Raw genomic sequence first — 5,622 nt, 5'->3', positions numbered from 1 at the left:
TTAATTATAATAATAATAATAATAAATTTTTGTTTTTAAAAAATATATAATAAAATTAAATAAATAAATAAATTTTTAAAGATAGACTACTTAATACAATTCCTACTTAAAAAAAAGAATTCAACTTCATTACTAAAGAATATTTAATAAATTTACTTTTATCTTATTTTTTTAGATAAGTTTATTTTATAATTTTCTTTAATTTAGTTTTTCCTTATTAAATTTTTAAAAAATATCTTCTACACCTCAGAAAATATAACAACATATGATCCAATTAATGCTAACGAGTCTATTTTCACCCCACTTCAACTGTTCATTCAATCAAAACATTATTATTATATTAATATATAAAATTTTATAATTTTTTATAGAATTTATGGTCATAAATTCTATTTAAAATTGAATTTTCTTTTAATCATTATACACCACTCCTATTGAATTTATAAACTTGTACTTGATGCTAGAAAATTTCTGTATGGTACAGTACATATGTATCTACACTGTATTTAAGAATTTTAATATGTTTTTCTAAATATTTGAATGGAAAATATATAAAATGAATTTTTTTTCAAAATGTAAATGTGTCTAGAATTTTAATGATAAGTCATTCAGTTTCTGAATAAGATTTAAATAATAAATTTATGGTTATGTAAATCATATTTTGTTATTTTATAAATTTGTTGTGTGATATTTATATTTTTTATTGTTATTTTTATAAAACTATTATAAATCTGTTACGTAAGTTAAATTTCATACGTTAAATATCTTAATTTTAAATTAATTAGTCGGATATTCTCTAAGCGTGACGTTGATTAATCCAAAATTGGATAAGTTTTATTTAATAGAAGATTGTATCTTTAAAATTAAATAGATTTTCTTAAATATGCATAAAAATCAATTTAAATAGTTTAGAAACATTCGGTAATATCTTTATTTCTTACTTTTTGCACGAGAAAATCTAAAAATTCTTAAATTTTATAAATCATTTCTTTAGTATCTTTTCAACAGTTAGGCCGCGAACGACTTTTCTTATCGCATCGGTTCTTCTTTGGTATGCTGAAATGGAAGTTGCCAACTAAAAGATGTTAAAAAAACAGTATCAAAGTCACGTTTAGTAATAAAAATTCACGCATTTGACACCTTATAAGGGGTAGAAATGACTCAAAATCTAAATTTCACGTCATTCGTCACATCGATCACAGATTTCCATGTTTACATATTCTCGTATAAGACGTCTATAGATTGAGGAATTAGAAATGTCAACCGAATTTGCCACTGTCGATCGTTCTTGTCGCTTTACATCACCCATATCCTTTGTGTAGTTTAAAATTCGTTTCGACAGCTGATATACGAGTCAAACTAATCGTAAATTAGATATTTACCAGTATATATTTACTCTCTCGTTCAACTTGTAGCCTGTTATTTAATGTATAAATCAAAATAATTTCCTTTCCGATTCATCAATGGAACGTCCTCTTTTAAATGAGATCTAAGGACGATAGAAAATTTCGAAAATGTGATGATGTCGAGGATAACTTTCATTGATTACGTATTAATCAAAAGCTGTCGCTTGTTATTGGTTTCTTTCTTCTCCATTGATTGTTTTGGATGGCTAATTTCTCATAACTGTTCTACTTACGTTACTTCAAATATTCTTTAACAACTATAAACGTTTATTTCATATATATATATATATTTTCTAAACAGATTTTTAGAATGGTTTGTCCTAGGATGATATCAAAATAAACTATCCCAGAATGTATTCTAGGTCGATTAATTTTTCTAGATATTCCTTAACAACTACAGACAATTTATTCGATATATTCTTTATCTGAATTTATCTGAAAGATATATACACATGGACTTGTACATTACATCAATGTAAGAACACGGAAATGCAAATTAAACTAGACGAGAACATGTAGGAAAGATTTGGGTGAAATTAAAGTCGTAAGCAGACAAAACTTTAATTAAAACAATCCTTGTATTTATAGTTAATTTGTTATAATTGATTCGGAACCAATTAAAGCTAATCATTAAGTCAATATACATTTATCTAAATACTTTACTTCAATGAAGATTATCATCAGTTGGGAGTGTAAAATTCTTAATTTTCTTAATTATTTTAAGAGAAATTAGTTAAAAGTTACACCACTCTGTTAATTAGTAAGATTAAATTACCATAAACACGTCATAAAAGTTGCATAGAAGTTTTAAAAAAAAAGACTTCAGCACTTGAAGAATTTAATTTTTTACGTCAATCAAAACTTGTTTTCATGGAATTTTTCATATCTCAATATTTTTATTCTCTCAACATCATTCGTATCTTATCATTCCATAAAGATTTCTACAATTTTTATTCAAATTTTAGATAGAAAAAGTGAAACGAAATAAAACATTTTCTAGTTTGCTTCTAAAAAAACTCTATATAAATTTTTGAAAAAGGTTATGTTATATAATATTTTCAATACAATCATCTAGGAAAAAAAAAACAAAATAAAATTACAGCAAAATCTTTTAAGTTAAAATATCTTTTAGCTTTCTTCTTCCAAACGGATACTAAATTCTATTCTTCTTCCTCTTCTTCTTCTTCTAAGATGCTGATATTCTTTCTTTTCCCATAAAAGATATAGAATATCTAGGATATAGAGCTTAGCTACCCTATAAAAGATCTAGGATATAGCTTAGATATTCTAGATAATATCCTAGATATTTTCTAGGATATCTAAGCCATATATCTCATATAGTTTCTAACATATCTAAGCCATAGGATATCGTTCTTCTTCTCCTGATGCAAAACTGCAGAACAAACAACATTTACATTTTTATGATAAGACAAATTAATGCAAAAAATAACAATTTCAGACGATTAATAAATGAAAATATATTTTATAAAAGTTCCTAAAGCTCAAAAAAGTAATTAAAGCAACGATTAATCTGTAATTAAATGCAAACTTTTAATTCTCGTTTGGGTTATTAAATGATATAATAAGTAATAAATTTACAAAAATGATCCGTTCAAATTAAGAAAGTTTTGACGTGTACACTCTCCTTCGACTGTATCACACGAGAAGGAGAAGATGGAGAGTCATAAATAACTTAAGAAGAAATTTTATCAGAGAGAGAGAGAGTTAACGCTTACAGATTTCTATCTAAAATGTTTATGATTCAATGGATGTTCTTAATTCTGAAACCAGAAAAGTCTAAAAACTTATCAAACCTACAAGAATTAAGGTTAAAGTTAGAGACGAGACAAATTGTGAACGAACAAATCCTTATTAAGATAATGGTTCCACTCCATTTCTTCAACAGGAAATTACTTTTGAACTTCATATCACTAACTACAGATAAATGTTATAACGATGTGCACCTTTTATCGTAAGAAAAATAACCTTTAAAAATTTTTATAATCCATAATTTACTTATAAAAATATATTTAAGAATATAAAATTTATTATAATTGCAATTTACATAAAATATAATCGTTAAATTATTTTATTTCCAAAAAAACAATGCTAATTTATTATTATAAAAAATTAAGAAAAAATACAAAGTTAACAGACAAACGAAGTTTTTTCTTTAGATTATTTTTGTTTTCTATTATTAATTTCGATTAAAGGTTAGAATTAATTTGGCTTAAAGCCAGTTTCCCAATTGTTGCCTGAGCTGAGTGCAGAGGATGAGATCGAATGATGTTTCGAATGGTAAATGTTTTATGAAATGATGATAAACTAGAGCAGGAGAAGAGACCAATCGATCTTTAATTATCTTACATTTATAATATCATTGTTTTAAATAATTCTTATGAAGTATTTCATTTTTTTTAAACGAGTAATTCGTAAAACTCATCGATAGTATCTTCGATTCCTCAACAAATCATCACGAAAAATATTGATTCCTTACGAGAATTTTCTTCTTTACGATTGTTTCTTATCTTTTTTGCATTAATTCTAATAAAAAAAACCTTAAATTCTATTCGTATTGATTGAAGCCTTAATTTCTTCTATAAATTCTGCCTGGAAACCCTAACTTACAGCATAAATTCTAATTAAAAGTTGAAATTCTTGCATGAATAATCATCATTATCTTAGTTTCTTGCTCAGATTTTAACAGAAAACATAATTATTTGATGAAAGTTCGATCGGAATTGTACGTCCTTGCATAGATTTTGATCGATAACGTAACTTCTATCATGAATTCTGATCAAAATTTTAAATTTTTATCCAATTTCTTACACAAATTTTGATAAAAACCGTGCATAAATTCTAATGTTTGTATACATTTTCATTGATACTTTAACACACACTTATGTTAATTAAAATTTCTGACGTTCAAAATGTCATAAATTTTAAAGGGTATTTTGAATTATTACTTTATTTTTTTTATTTCTATATATATATATTACATTCTCGATTACTTTTCTTTCAAGGTTATTTATAATTTAAAGTCGAATAACCCTTGAGAAGAATGAGATTTCTAGAGTCGAATTTGTAAAATCGAAGATAAAATAGCATTTGAAATAGCTTCATGTGTGAATATCTCCATCTGTTTTAAAATAACTTATCTTATCTCAATTGAAGAAGATACTTTCACTTGGTACACGACTTCAATTGATACCATTTCGAGAAAAAAAGAAAAAAAAATACATTTAGGTAGGACCACTTCCAACATAAAATAAGAAACGAAGCAATAGAAAGAAGTTAAGCAAATTTCCTATTTTCTTTTACTGAAATAAATCAAATTCTTTTGTATTCATCCTAAGAAATCTTTTAAAAAACATAATAATTTGTTTATTAATTATATTTTAAATGATTTTAATGACTATATACAATGCAGAAGTCGATGCTAATTAATTATATTCGTGTATACTTTTTTACTCTAAGGTTGTTTAATTATAAATTTTCCATTGTATAAATTTCGATTATTGAAAAGTTAATTAATAAAAATGCATTTGCTCTTCGTTTTATCTAACGTCTAAAGTGTTTGCAACGACATTAGCAATGGAATCAATCAAAGGAGATATCGTTAAGTCGGATGGTAAGAGCATTACCTTTTTGATTGATATCAGATGCAATAGATTGCTCACTAATGAATACTTTTCTAGCAAAGAAATTCACAGAATTTAGCCAAGATAATGTAGAAAAAATTCCAATTTCCGTGACAGAAACAAGAGAATCTCACTTAAAACTTCTTTTATAAATTTAAGAGAAGGCCTTAAAGTGATGATAAATTGTCTTGAACTTTTCAAATCCCCAAAATCATCACGTGTTCTCAGATAAGTTATTTGTATCTGGAAATTCTGTTGAAATGATGATAAAATGGAGTAATCAGTTGGGAAAAAATGGAATTAAATTTATTTATCTACATTCGGGAAGATGAAATGAATACATTTTTATGATGAATTGCACGGTTACATTACGATGAAATGTTAGAAAATGATTAGTTAAAATGATATTTTTGTAGGGAACAAATTGTTATCTGTGAAAGACAAGAGAGAGATTTCTGCACGGTCGAGCAAAAATTGTGCAAAATGTTTTCCATTATGTAATGTTTCCACTCCGAAAAATATAACAGAAAAAATCATTTTCCCCCCTGTTTTCGTTTATTTCTTTTAGTGAATTA

The sequence above is a fragment of the Centruroides sculpturatus genome, unplaced genomic scaffold, assembly GCF_000671375.1.
Source record: "Centruroides sculpturatus isolate CEXI.00-Female unplaced genomic scaffold, Cexi_2.0 scaffold770, whole genome shotgun sequence".
Taxonomy (NCBI): domain Eukaryota; kingdom Metazoa; phylum Arthropoda; class Arachnida; order Scorpiones; family Buthidae; genus Centruroides; species Centruroides sculpturatus.
Note: the sequence above shows the minus strand (reverse complement) of the source record.